We start from the raw sequence: 25,718 nt of genomic DNA, 5'->3' as shown, positions 1-25,718 counted from the left end.
TTTATAGCATGTTTAATTCTTGTGTGTTTTTAAGTGACAGTTATTTTTCTATATCACCATCTCTTATTACAGACTTAACATGAACATGGGTAGTGGTTAGAGTGTCATGATTTTAGTCAATATTCACAAATGTTTTCAAATTGAAAGGCAAAAACATTTCTCTGTTATCTTACCAAGCTAGTCTCATCTGGATTCCAAAATTAGATAAAGATGGATCAAGAAGATTATAGGTCCTTTCATAGATGCAAATTGACACAGCATTTTTTGCTGTAAACCAGAATGCAGGAGTGACTCAATAGTTCCGATAGACTATTTTTATTTTTAAAAAACTATCAAAACTCTACACAGGAAAGAGTTTTCTTTAGGGAGTTGCAGGACTTGCTAAAGAAAGAGCAAGAGAAGGCAGCAAATGTCAGACATTCCCCCTGGGTAGTAGAGTGGGTAAGAACACTCTCCATCCCTTCTTTGTTTAACATGACAGGTCATCCTGAAAAAGGGCAAAACTTAATAGTAAGCAGACAGGACTTCATGATTTCTCTGTATATACACATATACATGTGTATGTATAAACTAATGAGACTTAACTATGAAAAAGAAAAAAGAGGGCAAAGGATTTGACCAGGTCACTTACCTAAAGGAAAGGCCCTTCAGCCTACCAATCCCCCAAGTCTAGAAATAGCCAACAGCCCAGCTGGAGGCAGAGAACACTGATTCCCTAGGGAAACCTCTGCCTTCTTTACCCAACTCAAAATGGACTCTTGCAGGACCATGTCCATAACACCTCAACAGAACAGTGATGTTTTCCTGAGCTCCCAACTTCTAAGGCCCATGCCCACCCCTTCACCCCATTGCATACCATTATTTCTTAATTTTCAGTAAACAACCAGTGAGCATTTCCTCTTCTAGATCATGGGCTGAAGACAAGAGCTGTACAAAAGACACTCAAGTCTCTGCCTTTGGGGACCTTATTACTCCATGGCTACAATTAAATAGTTACATAAATCCATCTGCAGTTTCATCTGGGGATGTGTGCTAAATAGGATGGCACAGAGAATCTTTATAACACGAGGGTCACACCTAGTTGGCAACGTGAGAGAAGCTTCCCTGAGGAAGCAGTGACTAAACTCACAATGAAGGACAAGGAGAAGTTCCATGGTAAATCCTGTTGACTTCATCTCTAAAAGATAGCTCAGCCGGGCTCCTCCTATCTCCATCATCACTATTGTCCAGTCCTCATACACAGGGACAGTTGCTATTCCAGTCTAAAGAGGCTCCTGGTTTCCATTCTAGTCTGGCTGCCCCTCATCTTTTACCCTATTCTGGAACAAGACTCCTCATTGTTGTCCCACTGACCATGTTGTCCTACTTAAAGTCACTATGGATTCCAGTTGCCCACATGGGTGTCTCTCAAATTTAGACTCCCCTCCCCCGTCACATTGCCACACATACCTTTACTTCTGCGCTACTGAGATTGCCAACTGTCATAGGACACAGAAATGTCCTAAAACCATCTTCTACACTTTTTCTACTAGTGGATTCTAAAAAATGGAAGGTCAGTAAACCCTGTTGACCTAATAAATGTACCACTCTCAAGGCAAGTGGAGTCCTGGAATTCCACTTCCCATCTTGTACACACCTTTTTGCTTTTCTTAAGAGTTTCTCTTAACAGACTTTCATTTTATTTTTTACTTTCATTTTCATAAGTTTATTTGCAGTTTTATGTTCATGAGTAGAACCAAGCCATTGTACACATGGTGAGATTGATCAGTCTCTTTCATGGACAAAGATCCCTTTCCAAGTCAAAGAAACATTTAGAGGACTGGGGGCATAATTCAAAAGTAGATAGCTTGCCTAGCATGTACAAGGCCATGGATATGATCCCCAGCATCTCAAAAAGAAAAAAATATTTAGAGATGCACTTGGTAAGAATTACACACTAGTTTCAACTGATTACAAACTACATGTGTCAAATGCCTGCTATGAATGGAGGGAAGCTATTTTAAACTTTTCTCTGAAGTAATATGCATACAAAAAAACTAGACTGACTTCAAATAGATGGTTCAATGAATTTTTACAAACCATTCAGGTCCAAAAATTAAGCATTACATTCACCCCCAAACCTCTTTATGCCCTTTCCAGTAACAAATCCCCAAGGATAACCATTCTCTGAGCTCCAATTACATTGATTAATTTCACCTGTTTTATGCTTCAGTTATTGGGATGAAGAAGTATATATTCTTATGTCTGCAAATCCTTGCAGTTATTAAACAGAGTTGTTAATTCATTTCCTCTCATTGCTGTATAGGATACCATAATTTACTTATCCTTTCTACTACTGATAGGTATTTGGGTAGTTTCCAGTAAAATTGTGCTACTATAAGCATTTTCATGCATGTCTGGGTACTTTTCTGGTGGGAGTAGAATTGCTGAGCCAAGGGATATATTCAGCTTTAGTAGTGTATTACTTTTCTGTGGCTACTCTAACAAATTTCAACAAATGTAGTGGCTAAAATAACAGGGATTTATCATCTCACAGTTCTATGGCCCAAAAGTTCAGGTTGGCTCAAACAGTTTCTGTGCTCCAGTTCTCATGAGACAAGGTTCAACTACCTGGGATCTTATGGGGAGGCTCAAAAGTCCAGGTTGACTCAAATAGTTTCTGTGTTCCAGTTCTCATGAGACAAAGGTTCAACTAGCTGTTAAGCACTTTTTCATGTTTTACTGACACAAATATCTTCTTTTGTGAAGTTCTTGCCCAAGTCCTTTACTCATTCTTTTTCACAGATTCCAATTCTGTTGAACTTCCCTAACCTTTTACCAATTTTGTCTCTTTTCCTCTATTTTCTTTTTTTTTATTATTTTTTAGTTTTAAGGGAGAACAATCTTTATTTTATTTTTATGTGGTGCTGAAGATTGAACCCAGTGTCTCATGCACTCTACCACTGAGCCACAATCCCAGTCCTCCTCTATTTTCTTAAACAATAGTTTTATTTTCTTGGTTATTTTGAAGGCCTTTTTGATCATTCCAATACCTGGATCACTTGTGGGTCTATGTTTATTGTTACATGACCTTTTATCTTTATATATTTTTAACCACAATTATTGATATATTTTAATATATAAGTATTTTTTATCATTGGTTCTAATTAGTTATACATGACAGCAGAATGCATTTTGACTCATTGTACACAAATGGAGCACAATTTTTCATTTCTCTGGTTGTACAGGATGCAGAGACACACCATTCATGCAATCATACACGTACATAGGGTAATAATGTTCATCTCATTCTACCATCTTTTCCTCTACCATCTTTTCCACTCCCATATCCTCTCCCCTCCCCTCATTCCCTCTGCCCAATCCAAAGTTCCTCCATTCTCCCCTTGTCCTGCCTCCAGTATGGATCAGCATCCACATATCAGAGAAAACATTTGGCCTTTGATTCCTCAGTCTGTACCCAAAGGACTTTTATATATTTTTGTAGTATGTTGAACATTGTGATTTTTTTTTTAAAAGTAGAGGCTTCAAGAGGCTCTCACCAGAAGGGTCCCTCTTTTCTCTCTTTGACATATTCAGGGAGCTTACTACCTCAAACCAATGGGCACTGAGCTGGGTTCAGGCTGGATGCCAAACTGGAAAAGTCTCAGCCTCCCCTTTCCATAAACTTCTGGATTCCTGGGATTGAAGGAAATAAAGCTTTGCCCCTCAGAGCTGTTCACCTTTCACCCACACACCTTCAAAATTTGGTAAAATGTCTTTTGGGGGTGACAGGTCTTATGTGGACATCTGCCTACCTGTAGCCTTCATCTTTGTCACTCTAGCCCCAAAAAAACACCAAATTCAATGTTGATCTCCTGTCTGTGTGGTATTGGCTTCCTGAGGACATGACATTGATGTTCTGATTCTTGTTTAGGTGAAAACACTTGGCCCTCAGGATCAATTCACTGCCTTTCTATGATTTCACCTGCTGCCTATTTTGTTTTCAGATCCCCTTCTCCAGTGTGTTTTGTCTCAGCACTGTGAAATTAGAGGATTTAACTCTGGTCTCAGAATATCCAAGAAGTTCAGCCCCATCAAGCCCCACCCACAGCCTCAAAATTCAGGAAGTGCTCCAGAGAGAAATAAGTTAGTCTCTTATTTCCAATCTTGTGTAATTACTAACAGCTTTGCTCACTCACTTTCCCTCAGCAGTAGCCCTCTACCTTCTCTAAACCCTGTATCCCCAGGACATACCCAGAAATAGCCAGTGTGCAGGCAAAATAAAACTGTCCTTCAGTGGGCTCAGTTCAGAAGAGTTCTCTCCCGTCTGAAATTGTGCTTTCACAACTCTCTGGTGCCCTTGAAAATATGATTTTTTAAAGGTATATCTAACTTCTTCTGGTTGTCAGAAGAAAAACATTGCTCTGCCACAACCTACTAACCAGAAGCAAAAGCCCCTTTAGTCTTTTTATCATGCCAATGTTCCCTCATACAAAAGGAAGTAATAAACATTCTGCACCCTGATTTCCTTGATTTAACTGTGTGTGTGTGAGTGTGTGTGTGTATGTGTGTGTGTGTACCCTTCCTGATATGAGACACTGAATTATACCTTCTCAAAATTCATAAGTTGAAATCCTAACCCCCAGTGCGTCAGTATTTGGAGACAAGGCTTTTAGGAGGTAAGATTAAATGAGGTCATAAGGTTAGTGTCCCTAACCAATAGGGTGGGTAACGTTCTAAGAAATGGAAGAGAAAGAGATGGGTCTCTCCATGTGCATACAAGCCAGGGAGAGGGCCCAGACAGAGCTGGAGCATGCCAGTACCCTCATCTCATGTTTCCAGCCTCCAGAACTGGAGGAAAATTAATTTCTGTTGTTTAAACCATCAAACCTGTTATTTTGATATGGTAGCTTGGATTGACATAATTAATTTATTAATTAAGTAATGTATTGACATCATAAAACTTCACCCCTAAATTTTCCAGTATGCATTTTCTTAAAACTAAAGTTAAAATTCCATATTTAAATTTCCTAACCTATAGAACCCTTATGTGGACATCTGCCTACCTGTAAAGAAAGTTGCACTGAATCCCAGTGTTGCCTTCAACTACAATATTATACTCTTATCTAGATTTGTTTGGACATAAAATCAAATATAGCCAGTATGCTAAAAAGCAGGGCTTATGTGACATAATTAGTATGCAGCTTTATTTTTGTCCTCTGGCCCATCATAGTTTATGTAGAGAGCACAGATTGAAAACATTGACAAATTTCATAACTTCTCTGGTCACTAATAAGGAAAAAAACCACTCAGTTCATTAAAAAAAAAAATAGCCAGTGCCAGGTCATTCAAACTTGCCAAATTCAGTTAAACTTTACCATACCTTCCTGGGGTATTCCGGAGATTGGAAGGCAGAGAAGGGAGCATAAGATATTCCTCTCCTTCCTGATATTTTGCATCTATCCCTCCTTTTCTTTTGATGTGGTAGCTTGGATTGACATAATTAATGTATGTCAATAAATTAGCTCAAGTTTGTTTGTTTGTTTGTCATTGGTGGTGGCTGTAAGTAGCTTTGTTTGTTTGGGTTTTTTTTTTTTTTTAATCCCACCGGGGTCAAAGTGGGGAGCTAGGGGATAAGGGTGAACAGGGAAGTTCTACATTTGACTAATCCATCATGAGATGGATTTGAGCTCTCACTTCTTTGAGGATCTGTTTCCAGGGAACACACTCTGGTACCAGGTTGAACCTCATCCACCTGAATCCACAGCAGGTGCCTGATTGACCCATATGGATTGGGCATCCCAGTCTTTTCACAATAGAATGTGGGTGATATTACTCCTATACAGTCCTCACTATATTTTGGTTATCTCTAGGCTCTCTGGAAGGAGGGATATGTGTGGCTGTAATGAATAGGAAAGAAATGCCTGAGGCACTGGATCCCAAACTTGACTGACTCAGAACTGTTCAAAATATGTGCCAAAAGATTTGATTTCCTGGTCTCCAAACCCTCTGATTCAAAGGTCTCTCAGGGGTCTTGGGTATCTGTTTTGTAAATAAACTCCCAGAAAAAGTCAGGATTACTTCATCCATTCTGCCCAGCCAATGAGAAGCACGGAGGGTTTGGACATTAGTGAGGCAGACTGTGGGCTCTATCTCTGCTGGGTCATGTACCCAAGTCAGGTGTCCTCTCTGAGTCCCTCTTGTGAAATGCATACTAGTTCCCTTTTGCTGCTGTGCATGTTACCACAGACATGGTGGCTCAAAACAACACAATTGTATCAACCTATAGCTCTGCAGGTCAGAAGTCCAACATGGGTTTCACTGGGCTTAAAACAAGGTGTCAGACAGGGTGGCTCTTTCTGAAGGCTGTAGGGGAGATCAGATTTTCTTGACTTTTTCCATTTCTAGAGGCCACCCACACTTCTCAATACATGGCCTCTTCCTCCATTTTCAAAGCTAGAAGCTCAGCATTTCTCTAACCGCCGGGTTATATCTTTTTTTATATTCCATTGTTATATCTTTCTCTGGTTCTCTTCTTCTGCCTCCCCCTTCTGATTTTTTTTCTTCCTGGTACTGGAAGGGCCTCATGTACACTAATGAGTTACATGTGCAGCCCTTTTTTATATTTTATTTTGAGACAGGGTCTCCCTAAGTTTCAGAGGTTGGCTTTGAACTTGTCATCCTCTTTCCTCAACCTCCATTTTTAAGGACCCATGTGATTACCCTGGATTTGCCTGGATAATCTAAAATAATCTTCTCATACATGGAAAGCCATGGAAGGTAACTTAGTCACAGGTTCTGGGAACTAGGAGGTGGACAACTCTAGGGGTCATTATTCTGCTTACCACAGACAGAGATGACAACTCGATATTGCTTTAAATCAGCATTTCTCAAAATTTGCTCCATCTTCCTGTGGCATCAGCATCACCTGAATCACCTGCTACAAATACACAGTGCAGGGCCATCCCTACCCCCCAGCCTTGGTCTCAAGGGGGATCTTAGGGTGCTTTCTTTTCTTTATATGTTCCAGTTGATTCCTATGTGCACTGACATTTGACTCTCTTGGATAAATGACACCTTGAGTGTGGCAGATGCCTGGGAGGACTCAGGAGGGGAAAAGAGGTTTACATTTTCTGTTTCCCACCAGAACCCGATACTTGATCATGTGGCAACTTTCCCCCAAGCTTTGGAGACCGAGGACCCTGAGGAGGTGTTTCCCATGCCTACAGAATTAGACTGTGCTGCATGATGCCTCCCAGAATCGGGTAAAACTTCCTCTGAGCCTTAATCTAATGCTTCAGGACACTTGGGGCATTATTCTGCCTGTCACAGACAGAGATGACAACTCAATATTGCTTTAATGCCAGGAAACCAATAATGAAAGGAGCCAATTTACTGGCAGAAGTGATTGACCCTGCCCACTGGGATAGACAGGGCTGCTGCCATCTGATAGGGCAGGGGGATCATGTCTGAAACTCAGAGAGGGCATGGGCCCCTCTGTATTTCCATGTCCCATAAATAAGCTATAGATGGGCAAGTTCAATAGCCATAGCCTGATAAGGACATAGTAACTGGGTACTCCAACACTGCAGGTCAATCCCAGGTATGCCACAGATTGGCAGAAGTGCTGCCTGGGGCTCTAGGGGCTCAAGGAGGGATCATGACCTTGGGAACTTAATCAAAGTCCCGAGGAAATATGAGTCTTTAAGGGGTGGATTTTAGCAGGTAAGTTTTTCACCCTGCCTTGTAGTCTCACCTGCCTTCAAGTTCAGCACAGCCAGGAGCATGGTTTGTGCATACTCACCCCACACACATGCTCACTGCACACACCACACATCCACCACACACACACACACACACACACACACACACACACACACACACACCACTATTTGTTCTCATATATCACACACATATGTACTGTATGAACATGTACCATGCACATGCCTGAAATGCCATCACACGTGCCCACTCACACACACATGCACGCTCTGCATACACATACCATGTGCACACATATGCGCATGCATACACACATACTCTCTCACTCCTCCCTGATACCCACACAGACTCTTTGGATAGTCAGGGCCCTGGTCTATAAGTAATAGTAGAATGTGACACCCATACACCCCAGTAGCTGACTATACAATAACTTCCTCCTGGAGTTTTGCCCTTGTAGTAACTTTGGAGAGCTTTAGCTTTCACCAGACCCAAGAATGGACACTGGCTTATGGGTTACACTAATAAAATGCACTGGCCAGAACCCAAAATTCTGTCCTCATTGTTCTCAGATTTTATTGGTAATCCTGCTCGGCAGTCTTGCTTGCTGTCAGATTCCTTCCTGAGTCACCTGCTGTGGCTGTGCCAAGAGTTGAGGGCAGACGTGATGTGGAGGCCATGCAGGCTCCAGGCACTGGGCGTCTGCAGCTATTGAAACCTCAAGGGTTTCTTCCTTCACTCCCAAGGTCTCACCCCCCTACTGCACCCACAAGTCCAGTTACCTCCAGATGTGTCCCAAATTCCTTGTGGCAGGTATCTCAGCAGATTCCTGTCTTCTGAGAAGGGGCTCCTCCCCATCCTTGGGAAAAATGTCTCCATTCCCCCTGGTCATACCCTAACAGCTTTTCCCACTCCTCACACATTCTCCTTGTCTTCCCATTACCCAGCCCTGAAGCTTCTTCCCCAGAAATAGCCCTCACTTGGGTCTGACCCCATCTCTTGCCCCTGCCTGGTATAGATCACTCAGCTGTTCCCTGCTGCTGCCACCTCTACAGGCTTCTGCCTGCTGCTTCTCCCTCACATCCACTCTTAGTGGATAAAGACTCAAGCCCCACCAACCCATTGCGCCGGTGGTGGAGCAAACCTGGGTGGCCCAGAGTCGCATCCATGTGGAGATGTCATCTGGGCAACCAAGGCAGGGGTTCCAAGAGGGATGCTAGGAAAGCCTTCAGGTGAACCAGGACCAGTATAGCTGGAGACAGTATCAGCACCTCCCTGGCAGAATTGGGGCTAAACCTGCCCTTATTGCGATACCCAAGGGACAGAATCCATCTCTTCCTCCTATCCTGGAGGAATTACCTGGTCCTGACCCCTTCCTCCTTAGTTCCCAGAACTTTTCAGCCTCCTTCATCACTCACTCGCCCTCATCGATGTCTACTGCTCATAGGGCCTTTGCCCTTGATCTCCGCTCTGCCCAGAACACACCTCCCCAGGCTCCTCATCTTTCAAGTCTCAGTCTAATGCCACATCCCAGAAAGGCCTGTCTACAGTAGCCCCATCCACACTCTATCACCTCCCTATATTGGTTACTTTATGGTACTCAGCGTTCTGTAATTGTCTTTATTTTTTTGTTTGTATGGATGGCAGCCCTGTCTCCCCCAGTGGGCAGAGCTGATCACCCCTGTGGGAAGAGGAGGCGGTGGGGAGGGGAGTTCCAGCGCAGAGTCCTCCAGGAACAATGCTCATCAGGGCAGTTCTGACTTGTGTGACCTGGCAACAGGGGTGGGAAGCGAGCTGCAGCAGAGGGTCCCCAAAGCAGGATTGGACGTCTGCCTTGACCCCGAGACCCAGGAGCAGAGGAGAGGCCTGGTGGACAGAGCCACCTAGGGTACCCACGAGGCCGCTTGCAAGGCAGCGGCAATACAGTCGCTCTGCGGGGACTCCCGGGGCTCCACCCCGCGCCCCTCCCGCTCGGCGCTCCCCCTTGTGGCCGCGAGGGGGCGCCGAGCAGCGCTCCTTCGGGGCCGACCGCCAGGCGCACGGGCGGGCTGCACCGGGATCTGAACGGGCTGCGGGCAACGGGCAGCGCCCCGGGTCTGCGGCCCCGCGGCTCTCAGCGGGCGCGGCGGGCGCTGCCCGTGGGCCGGGCCCGGGCTTCAGGCGTGCCGGGAGCCGGTGAGTGGTGGCGCGGCCAGGCGGGACACCTGGTGCTGCGGACAAGGGCGCGAGGTTCGCGGGCGCAAGGGAGGGGCTGCAAGCGGCGGTGGGGCGCGGGGTGCGGGAGAGGTCGGGATGCTTAGGTGAGGGGCGGCGATCTGGGCGTGGATGGCTGGCATCCAAGCAGCTGGCGGGGACGCTCTGGTCTGACCCAGGGCACAGGTGCGCGCACGGGTGACGGTGCGCGTGGCCGGCGGGCCGGCGGGGCCCGGAACCGCGGCGCGCTTGAGTGTGAGGCCCGCGCGGCGAGGGGTGGACCGTGGAGGGGCTGCGAGCTGCGTGGGAGTGTGCCCGGAGGGGCAGGGGTGCGCGTGGCGGGGTGAGCAGGGGCCGGGACGCTGGGACTGGAGATGCAAGGAGGAATAGCGGAGGGGACCAGCTTAGGGCACGCCCCCTAGCCCGTTGAGAGAGACGGGTTTCTGCCGTGAGTCCCCCGCCGCTCCACTCTGCGTGAAGAACGAGCTCCCTTCAGCCACTCGGGTGGCAGGAAAAGCCAGTCTTCACCCCGCACTGGACCTCAGTTTCCCCACCTATGAAATGGGGCGGCACAGCTTACTTGTAGGGAAGAAGGGAAAAGGGCCTTATCCTTGGAGGAAGAGGGTGTTGTCACAGAAGCTGGAATCGGATTTGAAAAATGTATCAGTGCTACCATCAGAGGGCCTTCAGGACGGTGGGAGCTGCTTGGGGGCTCTGGGTGTGTCCCCCTCGCTGTGAGAGCGTGCACGAACAAGTGACCACTTCGTTTCTTCTGTTTAGATTGGGATAAGGAGGGCTTCATGCTCAGCATGGAAAAGACCAACCTGGGGCGGAGGCGGTGAGGCTCCCCACCAGCTCTTACCTACTGCTTCCTGAGACTATGAGGCGGGTGTTCTGCTGAGAGAGAGGGTTCTTGGAAAGGTCTACCTGTCAGATAGATGCTGTATTTCCATTTCATAGCGGACATACTGAGGCTTAGAGAATTGACAAGATTTGTTCAGTCTCGGGGCCATGAAGTGGCAAAGGTGAGGGTCCAACCTACCGACCTGGGGAGCCCTGGGGTTTTCCATTCACTTGCCTAGAGTATTCATTGAGCACCTTCTGTGTGCTGCCTACTTTCTGCTCCAGTAAGTGCTCTCTCCAGCTGGTGTAGAAGGGAGGAGGCCATCCAATTACAATTATCAAAGGAGAATCCCACCAGATGTGATAGTACATACCTGTAATCCCAGCTATTGGGAAGCTCAGATGGCAGGATTGCAAGTTAAAAGTCAGCCTCCACAATTTAGCGAGACCCTGTCTCAAAAAATAAAAAGGGTTGGGAACATACTATAGTGATGCAGCCACATCAATGTTTATAGCAGCTCTATTCACAATAACTAAGCTATGGAACCAACCTAGGTGGCCTTCAGCAGATGAATGGGTAAAGAAAATGTGATACATACACACACACACACACACACACACACACACACATAATATATATATAATGGAATATTACTCAGCCATAAAGAAGGATGAAATTATGGCATTTGCTGGTAAATGCTGGAGACTATCATGCTAAATGAAATAAGCTAATCTCCCCCAAAACAAAGGCTGAATGTTCTCTCAGATAGGTGGATACTAACACACAATGGAAGAATGAAAGCTCTTTGGATTAAACAAAGGGGAATGAAGGGAAGGGGATAGGAATGGGAAAGATAGAATGAATTCCTGTGTTCATATATGAATACATGACCAGTGTAACTCCACACCATGTACCATAGCAAGAATTGGATCCTAATTAGGTCAAGTATGTATGTATAATATGTCAAAACGTACATCACTGTCAAGTATACCTAAAAAGAACAAATTTCTAAAAATTGCTGTGGATGTAGCTCAGTGGTAGATAGCTCTTAGGTTCAATTCCCAGAACCAAAAGAAAAAAATAAAAGGGAAATTGGAGGTCAATGTCAGAGAATAGTGCTAGGAAGAAAAACAATAAAATGAGGCAGATGGGGGCAGCTACTTAGCCTGTTCAGGGAAGATGTCCCTGAGCGGTGACCTCTGACCATGCTGTGAATGAAAGGATGGATCTCATGGGAAAAGTCTAAGGGAACAGCAGATTCAAGGTCCCTGAGGCAGGTACAGGTGGTGGACAGCAGGAGCTGAACCAAATAAAGCCAGTGAGAGGAGCTGGTGGAGTTTGGATTTACATCTAGGTGCAGGGGGCAGACCTCAGAAGGTTTGGAGGTTGATTATTGAAAGGGTGTTCCTAATGGCTGTGGAGAGGTCTCCAGGAGGCAGGAGAGGGAGGAGCCTACTGGAGTCAACCTGGCAGAGATGGGACTGGGTCGTATAATCATGAGATAGATAGATACTTGTGAGGAGGATCCAATAGGCTCTGAGATGTGCCATCCACCCTCTTGGGCCACAGCCACAAGGAGGCCTGGGTCCGGGAAGGACCTGCAGCATGAGTTCAAGCACTGCCCCACTCCCTGCATTCACCAGGGTGTATCACTGCCAGTCTCCCATCTCCCTATGCCCAGTGGGGGATGAAGTGTAGTTGATTTAATCACACTTTCCATTTATTAGATCCAGATTTTGAATCAGAGTTGGAAAAACATTTCCCAGCTCAACTTGAAGAAAGTCATTCATGTCTTCTAATACTTGTTTGATGTTTCAGTTAATGTACAGACCTAATCTAAACTTTTTCCAAATGTCTGTCCCTCTATTCCAACTCCCATTTATTAAAAAAATCCATCTTCTCTCTAGTGATTAAAAATGTACCTTTATCACATGCTAAACATCCAAAAGCACTGGGTGTGTTTCTAGTGTCTTTCACAGGTGTGTTTATTTGTGTGCTGGTAAAAGCATTACAGTGTGTGTGTGTGTGCGTGTGTGTACACGTGTGTGCGCATGGGTGCACTCCAAAACACGTGTGTATTTAAAGACAAGAAAGGCTTTATTCAAGACTATTGCAATAGCCTTGTTGTATTTTGATACCTGATTGGGTTGGTTTCTTACATTTATTTATTATTTCAAGAATTTCCTACCTGTTCCACTGTGTAGCTAGTATTTGCAAGGAATCATATTAAGTTTATGTTTCAGGAAAATGAACATCTTCATGAGGTTGTGTCGCCTCATCCAGAAACAGGAAAATGTCTTTATACGTGTTCAAGGCTACTTTGGGGAGTGATTTACGGCTTTCCTCTCATAGGTCTTTCACATTCCTTGTTAAGTTTACTCATGAGTATTTTGTCTTGTTTGCTGTAACTGTTTCTTAAGCTATGTCTTCTAGCTGGATATTGTTTCTATATGTGTAATTTTATGTCTTCCCACTTTACTAAATTTATTTATTGTTAATTTTATCATTGATTCTTAGATAGTTCAGGTATTCTGTCACCTGCAAATTCAAATAGTTTTTCTTTACTGCTTTTCATACATTCACTGCTTTATTTTGTCGAATTAAATTGGCCAATGTTTTCAATCAGTGTTAGAAATTGGATGGACCTTGTCCTTGACCTTAGTGAAGAAGGCCATTGGCACTTTCCCCATTTAGAAAGATGATGACTATAGAATGGGAAGAAATGGGTAGAGGGAGGGATGGATAGGTAAAATATTAAGGGAGTGTCTTAGTCCATTTTCTGCTCCTTTAAGAGAATACTAAAGACTTAATAATTTATAAACAATACTTTATTTGGCTTATGCTTCTAGAGATGAAGTCCAAGATCAAGGGTCATATCTTTTAATAACAACCCACTCTCAAGATGACTAACCCAGTGCCACAATAATGACATTAATCTATTGTTAGGCCGTACCTCAACACTGTCACATTGGGGATGAAGTTTCCAATACATGACTTTGGGGGACACATTCAAGCTATATCACAGAGTATCCATTGATTCCCATTTTAGTGGAAATATTTAATATTTGTGGAAGCAGTATATAGAAATGATCATGTCATCTCTCCTTAGCGCTATTAACGTAGTGAATAATATTAGTGGATTTCCTTGTGTCAGGTCTGGGACTAGAGGGAGGAAAACAATAAGAAAAATATAGTAAAAATACTAAGCTATTCTTGCATTCAGGAAGCCAAACCCACTTGAGCATGATTTATTCTGTTTCAGTATGATTATATTAGTTATCAGTTGCTACAGAACAGGTTATCATCAACTCAGTGGCTTGAAGCAGCACAAGTTTATTATCTCACACTTTCTATGGCTCAGGAGTCTACACAGGGCTCGGCAGGGTTTCTGCTGGTGTTAGACTAAGTTCCCACCAACCAGGGAAGAATTTGCTTTTCTACTCACTGTTTCTGTTGGCAGCATTTAGTTCTTTGAGGGTGTAGGACTGAGAGCTTAAATTTTTGCTGGCGGTTGGCTGGATGTCACTTTCAACTTTTGGAGGAAGTTCCTAGGGACCACCTCCAGTTCCTTGCCGGGTGGGCTTCCCCAGTGTGGCTGCTTACTTCATTAAACCAGCAAAGAGAAACTCTAGAGCAAATGTATTAGCAAATCAGTCACAATATAACACACCATCTTTCCTGCCCCCATCTCCCCTCCATTATGGATCAGCATCCACTTATCAGAGAGAACATTCAGCCTTTGGTTTTGGGGGTTTGGCTTACTTCCCTTAGTACAATATTCTCCATCTCCATCCATTTACCTGCAAGTGCCATAATTTTATTCCCTTTTAATGCCGAGTTATATTCCATTGTCTAACACTTTCTTCTGTGATTCTCTTCACTATTTTGTTTACTTGTTTTATGGCTGATTTCATTCATTTTATTAATGACCATTATTAAATTCTTAGTCAAATCTATTCTCCTTAAGAGATTTTCTAATTTAGTTTCTGGCTGATTCTGACTTTTCCTTATTTTCTTTGCCCAGTTCAGACAACTCTAATTTCACATTCACCTATTTTTTGTCCATTTTTGTTGAGGTTATGAATTTATAATTTAGGGGTTTTAATATGTACATATGTATGATTGTTTTCTTAGAGTGTCTTATTCAGGTTACCATAACAAAATACCATAGTATCTAGGTGGTTTGAAAATGACAGAAATTTTTTCCTCACAGTTTTGGAGATTGGGGTGTACAATATCAAGGCACCAGAATATTAGCCATCCAGTAAGGGCCCACTTTTTGGTTGATAGACCACATTCTTACTGCCACTTCCCATGAGGGAAGAGATCTCTGGGGTCTTTTTTAAAATAAAGACATGAATTTCATTAGTGAGGGCTTTCCTCTTAGACCTAATCACCTCTCAAAGGCCCCATCTTATCACATTGGCCATTAGGTCTCCACATATGAATTTTAGGGAACACAAACATTCAGTCTGTAGCACAAGGCAATTCAAGCCAGAGTTTGGGTTACATTTTTCCCTTTGTAAATTGGTTTATGGGGATTATGTTGGCTTTGTATGGATATTGTCTGTCATTGTCTGTTAACTTAGAAACATCTTTCATACCAGTGTGGTCTCTGGAGCCAGTTCTGAAGGTTGGAATTTTCTTTCCTCACTCACACCAGTTGGAAGCATGAAATGTCCTGTCTCTTCTTCACGCAGGGGCTGAGGGTGTGGGTGGTTACATTAGCTCTCTTGGTTGATCTGTATTGGCTTTTATCATAAAGAGATTTAGACTTAGGTGGCTGCTATTACCCTGGGGAATTAGAAATGTCACCAACCTTATTACTTGCAAAAGCTTCATAAAGTACTGTGTACTCTGTAAAAATTCATCAGTTTTTCACAATTGGAACATTTGCAATATCTTACTGCTCCTATTTTGGTAAACCATAAAAAAGTAAGTTGCAGGGATTGTAGTATCAGCAACATATTGAAATAACCTAGATATCATACTCAAGAAATTAAACATTAATTACAATTTTTTTCTCCTATACAGTTCATATTCAGCTTTTTTTCAGTTGCCCCTGAATGTCCTTTTGGGCCTTATTTTTAAAATGAAGAATCTAATCAGTGGTCAAACATTGTGTTGGCGTGTCATGTCTTTTAAATTCTTTTAATTTGCAATAATCCCTCCATTTTTTCCCCATCTTTCGAAAGCTCTGTATCAGTTTTCTCACATGATCTGGATCTGTTAGACTCTATGAAAAACAATAAAAGTTGTTTCAGGCCAAACTCACTTTAAGATTACCAAATGTGAGACTTGTTTAAAATTATAGAGTGTGTGTGATTACAGGGTGTGATACCAGTGCCTTCCCCTAGCTTGTGTCCCTCTGGGGTAGGTGATATCTATCAGCAAATGTGGAAAGTGGGTAAGGAGAGGAGAAGTGTTATACCTTCGCCTGAATAGCCACTGGGGAGGGCCTTGGGCCAAAGGCTGTACAAGAATGTTCTGTGATACCTTGGGGATTCTGCCTCAGTATCCCTTCCCACAACTTGAGTGTCCTTCCCAGTCCTCTTCCATATCACTGCATCCTCCCAGGGGACTGCCTCCTATTCCCCCACCTGTGGACCTGACCCTGTAGGTCCAGCTCTGCCTCACTGGGTTTCCCTTTCAGCAAAGGTACCTGCCGTGTTCATAACATGCAAGTCACCCTAAAGGATTCCATGAGCAATTAAATGTGGTAGAAAGCACCCAAGTCACTGCTCTGCTCAGAATGTGTACCCCCAAATTCACAGCTGAAGCTCAATCACCAAGATGATGGCATTAAGAGGTAGAGCTTTTAGGAAGTGATTAACTCATGAGGTTGGAACCCTCGTGAAAAAGGTTAGTGAACTTATAAAAGAGGTACAAGGAGTTGTTTGCACCTTCTTCCATGTGAGGAAGCAGCAACAATATACCATCTATGGAGCAGACCGTGAGGCCTCACCAGACATCAAATCTGCTGATCTTGATCTTAGACCTCCTGGCTCCAGAACTCTGGGAAATAAACTTCTATTATATATAAATTGTCCAGCCCAAGCATTTTGTGATAGCCCTAAGGACGGACTAGCACACACCACCTCCTCACTGCTGACTCCTATACTCCCAAGACACTAATGGGGCTAATAATGCCAAGGGTTGGAACAGAGCAGGTATCCACTGTGCATTCATTTCCTTCCCTTCTTGGGGGAGCCAACATGTGTCCCTCATTTTCAGAAATGATAACCTAGGAACCTGACATTCCTCAGCCCAGAAGAGTTCCCTGGGGCCAGAGTCTCCAGAAGGAAGCCCTTTCGTGTTCTGCAAAAAGATACTAGTGTCCTATTGACTTCCATGGTTTCCTTAGGGCATTAGTATCCGATACTCAGCTGCCAAGGATGCCCCAAACTACTGAGCCCATTAACTTGGCCAGGAAGAGCCCTGTCAACTTATCTGTGAGAGACCCATGAGTACAGGGTAGGGAGTGCTCAGTTTCACTATTTTTGAATAAAGCTAACACAGGCTCTAGTGTTACCAGATAAAGGCCTTTGCATCCTGCACCAAGGACCATTCTGACTGGCAAATTCCTGCTTTCCATACAATGATATGCTAAAGGCCAAGAAGTAGTGCAACTTCTTGGAATTAGTAAAATAATGCCCCTGCTGAGTAAATATTTACTTGGTTTATTCGTCGTTAGCCAGCTCTCTGGCACTGTGACAAAATACCTTAGAAAGGACCAAAGAGAGTTAGCAGGAGATTGGATATAGGGCTGGCCACAGGGACTCCACCAGTGAGAGGAATCTGCCTTGCCAGGGAAGGTTTGAGGAGAGCCTCACCTGCCTCAGCCTTGGGGCTACACACTTGGTTCTACTTTTTGGGTTGATGTTGGATCTTTGAAAGCCTTAAATTGTTTGGGTCTCATCATCCTGATGTTACTCAGAAATGCTTGTGGTTAAATGTTGCTTTGTAATACACAATAGTTATTATATGTATTATATATATATTTATTTATATATATATATATATTTATAATTTGTATTACACAATAGTTATTACAAGCAGGGTGGGCCAAGTTCTTTATGAACATTATCTCCTGAGACTGGACATAAACAAAACAGAGAACAAACAATAGAGGAAAAACCCTTTGGAAAAGGTGAATAATGTTGATGAACTGTTGCAAGACTGACTAATACAAAGAGAGAGAGCAAGAAACACGAGTGACCAATTTCACAATGAAAAAGGAGACGACATTGCAAATTCCACACACATGAAAAGGAGAGCAAGGGATTTTTATGAAGTCCCAATACATTTGATACTTTAGATAAAATGAACAAATACTTTGAAAGATACAACTTACCAAATTAACATAAGAAGAAATAGAAAACCTGAACAATACTATTTCCATTAAATAAATAGAGTTTATAATTACAAAACTTTCACAGACAGAAAGTCTCATGTCTGAGAGACTTCTCCAGTAGATTCTGTCAAATATTCCAGGAAGAAATACCAGGGAACACTCATTCAGTTAGTAGAAATTCATATGTCTGGCAATAACAAACATGAGAGAAGATGTGAGATAGAAACCCTTGTCATCTTTATGTGGGAGTGTGAGATAGTACAACCAGTTTGCAAAACCACTTTTAGAATTATCTAGTAAAGTCAATACTTGCCACACATCCTGTAAAAAAGCAGCTCCCCATCAGCAATATATGAGTGTACCTTCCCCCCCCCCCCCCCCCCGCATCCTCGCCAACAGTTATTGTTGTTTGTCTTCATAATAGCTGCCATTCTGCCTGGAGTGAGATGAAATCTTAGAGTAGTTTTGATTTGCATTTCTCTATTTGCCAGAGATGATGAGCATTTTTTCATATATTTGTTGACTGATTGTATATCCCCTTCTGAGAAGTGTCTGTTCAGGTCCTTGGCCCATTTATTGCTAGGGTTATTTGTTTTATCGGTGCTTAGCTTTTTGAGTTCTTTATATACCTTAGAGATTAGTGCTCTATCTGATGTGTGAGGGGTAAAGATTTGCTCCCAAGATGTGGGCTCTCAATTCACCTCACAGATTGTTTCTTTTGCAGAGAAGAAACTTTTTAGTTTGAATCCATTCCATTTATTGATTCTTGGTTTTAATTCTTGTGCTATAGGAGTCTTACTAAGGAAGTTGGGGCCTAATCCCACATTATGGAGATTAGGGCCTACTTTTTCTTCTATTAGATGCAGAGTCTCTAGTTTAATTCCTAGGTCTTTGATCCACTTGGAGTTGAGTTTTGTGCATGGTAAGAGATAGGGGTTTAATTTCATTTTGTTGCATATGGATTTCCAGTTTTTCCAGCACCATTTGTTGAAGTAGAAAGCAGTATGGAGATTTCTTGGAAAACTGGGAATGGAACTACTATTTGACCCAGCTATCCCTCTTCTTGGTCTATACTCAAAGGACTTAAAAACAGTATACTACAGGGACACAGCCACATCAATGTTTATAGCAGCACAATTCACAATAGCTAAACTGTGGAACCAACCTAGATGCCTTTCAGTAGATGAATGGATAAAAAAAAGTGGCATATATCACAATGGAATTTTATTCAGCAAAAACAGAGAATAAAATCATGGCATTTGCAGGTAAATGGATGGCATTGGAGAAGATAATGCTAAGTGAAGTTAGCCAATCCCAAAAAACCAAATGCCGAATGTTTTCTCTGATATAAGGAGGCTGACTGATAGTGGGGTAGGGAGGGGGAGCATGGGAAGAACAGACAGAGGGGAGGGAGGGAAAGGGAGGGGGCAGGGGTTAGCAATGATGGTGGAATGTGATGGAAATCATTACCTAAAGTACATGTATGAAGACACAAATTGGTGTTATCATACTTTATATATGACCAGGGATTATGAAAAATTGTGCCATATATGTGTAATAAGAATTGTAATACATTCTGCTGTGATTTATTTTTTAAAAAAAATCAATTAAAATTTTTTAAAAATAAAAGAGTAGTTTCACCCTGGGGTGTTCCTAAGAGAATTTTATGTACATGAGCTCTGGAACTCTGCTCTTGGTAAGAGAAACTGGAACCAACCTAAATTACATTGGAGGAAAATGGAAAAGGAAATGTGACACACTCACATCATGAACCATCACACCACAGAATCTCAGGGACATCATGAAAGTAAAAGAAAAATGTACACAGGATGATGTCATTTTCATAAAACACAAAAACAAGCAAGCTATATAACATGTTGTTTAGGGATACCTATTTCTGAAATAAAAATGTTTTGCAAATGAGTGTTTTTAAAGTTCCACAAAACAATGATTAAGTATGTGAAATGATGAATATTTTGATTAGTTTGATTTAGCCATTTCACAATATATACCTCTATTGAAACATCTTGTTACTCACCATGAATATATACACTTTTTATTGGTCACTATTATATAAAAGGTATATAATTATACCTTTTAATTTATTAAAAATAAATTTTAAATTGATTCCAGACAATGTGGATTGGGCTGAGGGAGCGGGGAGGAGGGAGGAGGAGGATACAGATAATTAATGGTATTCTAGAGCTTAATTGGCCGCACGGGCTCCAGGTATCTAATTTGTTATCATGCTTCTTGACATATATGCTGCCAGTCTTTTTATGTAGCGAATATTGCATAACAACCATTTTCAACAAGTACAGCCTTTGTCCAAAATGCTTGAGGCAGGAAGTGTTTCTGATTTCTGATTTCTTCAGATTTTGGAATATTTGCACATGTACATAATAAAATATCTTGGGCATGGCACCCAAGTCTAAACATGAAAATCATTTATGTTTTATATACAATTTACACACATAGGGATTTGGGGATTTCAGAATACAGATTCTCAATCTGTAATAAAAGACTGAGAGGACATTCCCCCCACCACCATCATCTCTCTATCCTCCTCTTGTTGGTCTGTTTTCCCTTGGGAGACCACTAATTAATCAAGCCACATAGTTATCAGGGCGCACAGTGACCCTGAGTTCATGTGTGTGAGGGCTGCAGTTGAGGTCAACTCAAAGGGACCTTTCAGAATGATGGGATGCTCAACTGCTCTTGAAGGTCAAACAGGAGTCAGGCAAAATGTATGTGGCTGGAGAAGGAGAGGAGGGATGAGCAAGTGTCAAGGCCCCAGCATGAGAGACTCTGGTGGCTCAGTGCTTGCCCTCTGAAGCCAGTCATGGACTACTCCATTGTCACCTTACTGCACAGATCCTTCTTTCTTTTCCTTTTCACTTAAAAGTTTTATTTTTAATTGACATATCAGAGGCTAAGGCAAGAGGATTGCAAGTTCAAAGCTAGCCTCAACAACTTAGTAAGGCCCTAAACAACTCATTGAGACCCTGTCTCTAAGAAAGAAAAAAAAAATATATATATATATGTGTGTGTGTGTGTGTGTGTGTGTGTGTGTGTATGTATATGTGTGTGTGTGTGAGTGTATATATATATTATGAGCTGGGGATGTGGCTCCATGCTTAAGCACTCCTGGTTCAATCCCCAGTACCCGCCTCCACGCAAAAAAGTACTTATTTATAGGGAATGGTGTTATAATTTCATACTTGTATATATGTATAATGATCAAATCAGGGTAATTTGCATTTCCATCTCCTCAAATATTATCATTTCTGATATGTTGGGAGCCATCAAACTTTAGTTATTTAGAAAAGTGTAAGTAATTGTTGTAGACTATAGTTACTGCAGTGTCATAGAACTACTTCCTTATCACCTCGCTGTATTTTGGCACCCAATGTCCACCCTCTCTTTTAACCAGCAACTTCCTAGTTTTCCTGGCAATCTACAGCAAACCTCATGCACCAGAAAGAAAGGTAGAGGAGCAAAGAGATGAGGCCAGAACAAAACAGGAACAGGCTGGGGGCACCCTTGGAGAGGAGGGTCACCCTGCACACTCAGCTACTGGACCCTGAACAGTTAGCGTGTGGATTGGGGACATTGGGTTGAATGAAACCCCAGAAATTAATCACATGCCAGGGGCCCTGTAGGGAGCTGCAATCTACTTATGACAAATTTCCACCAAAATGGTTTAACTTCCCAGTACTTTAATGTTTGACCATTCGTAGCACCCATCCGTCACCTGGGAAGTGGCCATATCCCCACCAGGGCTTTCCCCCAGCTTAGAACTTCTGACAAAGAGGCTGTTTTGACAAGCCCCTTAAGAATAAAAAACTGCACATTCAGTGTTTTTTGTGAACGTGTGCAAGGCAGATTGTGGAAAAGGCTTAAAGAGGCTAAGATGACAGAGCATGTGACAGCTGCTCCTGGGATGTGAATTGCAGGCCCCCAGTGGCCTGCGGTTTGAAAACAGATGTTTCTGCATGAACGCAGCCAAATTGTATTAGCACTTTGGATGATGAAAAGGGCTTTAAGTGCCTGCGTGTTGCAGTTCTGAAATGTTTGCTGGGGAAAATGTACTTCTATTTTGCAAACAGCGAGTATAAGAAGGAGGAACAAATTAGGTTATGGTGCCGTAACCAATTTCGTGAGTGGAGTCGTTGACAGATGCACATTTCATATAATAAACGTGATCAGTGATGCTGCCACTTACCTTAATGAGGAGAGAGAGAGAGAGAGACACGCAGAGCCCAGCACCCCTTCCTGCTGCTCTCTTCATCCCCAGCTCTGACAGGGAGGAGGGCCCAGCGCGACTGCCTCCCCAAAGCCCAAGGTCACCGGCAGGCCAGTAGGACTTTCAGGGAGAAAGTCACAAGCCTTTCTCTTTTTTTTCCCAACAAAAATTTTCTTATAGAAATTTTCAAAAACATGAAGAATGTAATGAACATGAACCATCCAATACCCATCTTCCAGCTCCCATGGCTGTTAATTCTCAGTTCATCTTCCATGATCTATACTCCCACCCTGTTAAGTTCTTAAAGCAAATCTAAGACATGAAATCAGTTTCTCTCATGACTTTGATTCGAGTCATGATTTTATTTGCATAACCGCCATGCCATTGGCACACCTCATTAAGTTAATAATAGTTCTTAATATTGTTGCCTTAGTCTGTTTTCTGTTTCTATAACAAAATATCTAAGACCAGGTGATTTACAAAGAATAGACGTTTATTTAACTCACACTTCTAGAGACTGGGAATCCAAGAGCATGGCACTGGCCTCTGCCCAACCACTGGTGAGGGCCTACTTGCTACATTATAACATGGTGGAGGGAATCACATGATGAGACAGAGCAAGCATGCTAGCTTGGGTCTCTTTTCCTCTTCTTCCACAAATGCCATCATGAGAACCCCACCCTCATGATCTCATCTAATCTTAATTATCTCCCCCCAGCAAAAGCCCCATTTACAAATATCACTAACATATGAATTTGAGAATTAAGTTTCCAACACATGAACTTCTGACAAACACATTCAAACCACAGCCATCATCAAATAATATTCAGTCCATAATCATATGCCCTCATTACTTAAAATCTATCTTTTTGCAGTTGTTTTTTACAAATCAGGAAAGATACAAATTCTACATGTTGCATTTACTTTTTTTTTTAGTTGTCAATGGACCTTTATTTTTATTTATTTAATATGCATTACTGAGAATTGAACCCAGTGCCCCACACATGCTAGGCAAACACTCTACACTGAGCCACAACCCCAACCCTCGTATTTACTTTTTATACCTCTTGAACTTTTTTTATTCTGTAACAGTCCTTCATCTCTCCTTTTTAAAATTTTCTTTCATTTGGTCTTCATTCCATTAATTTGCTAGATAAATGGGGACATTTGTCCTGCAGAGTATCCTTGTGTTCTGAATTTTGCTTTTTATATCCTTAGGATGTCATTTACCTTGTTTGTCTATCTCTTACTCTTCTCCAAAGTAGTATTTAGATCTATAGTAACACTGACAAAAGGTAAAATTAACAATTACAAAAGGTAAAATTAGCATTTTTTAACTGACTATATCCAAAATATTATCATTCCAATGTAGTGTAACCAATACAAAAGTTACTGAGGATTTATGCTACATTCTTCAAAACCAGATGTGTTTTTTTGTGTTTACAGCACATCTAAGTTCCAGTATTGTTTTCATCAGAAATGATTGATCTGAATTTAGATTTCATGGAAATTGCAATTCAAAAAATGCACTTAAAACTTTTTCAATAACTGAGCAGACATTGGGTTTTATAAACCTCTTTTTTAAAGTTATGTAGTCAATATATAATAAACACTCAAAACATATAGATATATGTAAACTCTTATAAAACATGACTATAAGTAAAATAATGCACATAATCCATCCAGTTGCTTTCACTTAGCATAATTATTTTAGAATATACAGTCATCCCCCATTATCCACAGAGGATATGTTCCAAGACCTTCAGTGGATGCCTGAAACTGAGGGTAGTATTGACAGTGTGAATATACTAGACAGAGGGATAATTCATGTCTTTGGCAAGAGAGAGTGGGACAGCACAAGATTTCATCAAACTACTCAAAATGGCCTACAAAGTAAAGTTTATGAACTACTTATTTCTGGAATTTTCTTTTTCATATTTTCATACCATATTGCCTATGGGTAACTAAATAGGAAAAAACAAAATTACACGTAAGGAGAGACTACTATGTCCATGTTGCTATATGTATCGAGAGTTTCTTCTTTTTCCTTGCTGAGCAGTATTTCCATTGTATGGATATACCACAGTTTGTTTATAGTGACAAGCATTATTTAAGATGGCTCCAAGATTCCTGCCTCATGTCTCACATATTATTCCCGTAAGTGTGACAGGTACCTCTGAATGTGATGAGATATTTGAGTGTCAGGTATATTACATGGCAGAAGGGAATTTACAGATGTAGTTAAGGTCATAAGGCAGTTGATTTTGAGTTAACAAGAAGGATGATTATTTCACATGGTCTTGACTAAATCAGGCAAATCATTAAATAAGAACAGCATCATTCCTAAAGTCAGACATACTTAGGCCTCAGAGAAATTCTCTTCTTGGTCTTGAAGAAGCAAACTGCCAGGTGTGGAGAAGGCTAGTGACCTCAGAACTGAGGGCCTTGGACTTACAACCATAAGGAAATAAATTCTGTCAACCAGTGAGCTTAGAGGGGACCCCAGAGCTCAGATAAGACAGAAACTCCTACTGATACCATGTGTCTTTGTCCATTTTCTGTTGCTACAACAGAATAACTAAGACTGAGCGATTTATAAAAAGCAGAGGTTTATTTGGATTCAGAGTTCTAGAAGCTGGGAAGTTCAGGATGGGACTCCATCATCTATTCAGCTTGTGGTAGGGCTGTATGCTACATCAACTCGAGGAAGATAGTGGAAGGGTCAATGTAGAAGACAAAATCTACGGCAGGAACTTACTTTATAAGAACCCGCTGTGTGGTAACTAACCCAGTTCCATAAAGGGTGGAACTCACTCCCTGAAGAAAGGCATTAGTCTACTTAATGATCTAATCATTTCTCAAAGACCCCACCATCTCTCAATGTTTTAGTCTGGGATCCAAGTTTCAACATGCACTTTGGAGGGAACAAACTACATCTAAAAAAAAAAAAAAAAAAAAAAAAAAACCATAGCATCATTACCAGTTTTTGAATGCCTGAGCAAAGAATTCAACTAGAATGTTCCAGAATCCTGGCCCAAAGGAAGAGAGAAATAATAAATTTTTCTTATTTTAAATCACTGTGTGGTAATGATAAGAAATGAGGGTTTGTATCCATTGCATCTGTTGATGGATACTTGGATTGTTTATGCTTTGTAACTATTATAAATAAAGTTGCTATAGAAATTTATATGCTAGTGGATATATGATTTTATTTTTCTTGGATAAATTCCTATAAGTGAAATGGCTAGGTAATATGGTAAATCCATATTTAACTTTTCAAAAAACTGCCAAATTCTTTTTGACAGTGGTTGATCATTATATGTTCCTCTAACAGCCTGTGAAAATTTCAATTGCTCTACATCATTGAGACATTTGATATTGTC

The 25,718-nt window shown here is 41.9% G+C and overlaps 1 protein-coding gene across 6 annotated transcripts in view; it reads left to right on the top strand.

Moving 5' to 3' along the window:
• The first annotated feature begins 9,714 nt into the window (after window positions 1-9,714).
• Rasgef1c (RasGEF domain family member 1C) overlaps window positions 9,715-25,718 on the top strand; it is a 78,989-nt gene continuing 62,985 nt past the window's right edge. For all 6 annotated transcript variants that reach the window (XR_005727956.2, XM_005339338.4, XM_021735987.2 and 3 more), the window contains exon 1: window positions 9,715-9,873. The gene's annotated coding sequence lies outside the window, so the exon portion shown is untranslated. The remainder of the gene's footprint in view (window positions 9,874-25,718) is intronic.

Source organism: Ictidomys tridecemlineatus, chromosome 1 (assembly GCF_052094955.1).
Source record: "Ictidomys tridecemlineatus isolate mIctTri1 chromosome 1, mIctTri1.hap1, whole genome shotgun sequence".
Lineage (NCBI taxonomy): Eukaryota > Metazoa > Chordata > Mammalia > Rodentia > Sciuridae > Ictidomys > Ictidomys tridecemlineatus.
This window is presented reverse-complemented; position numbering and strand designations above follow the sequence as displayed.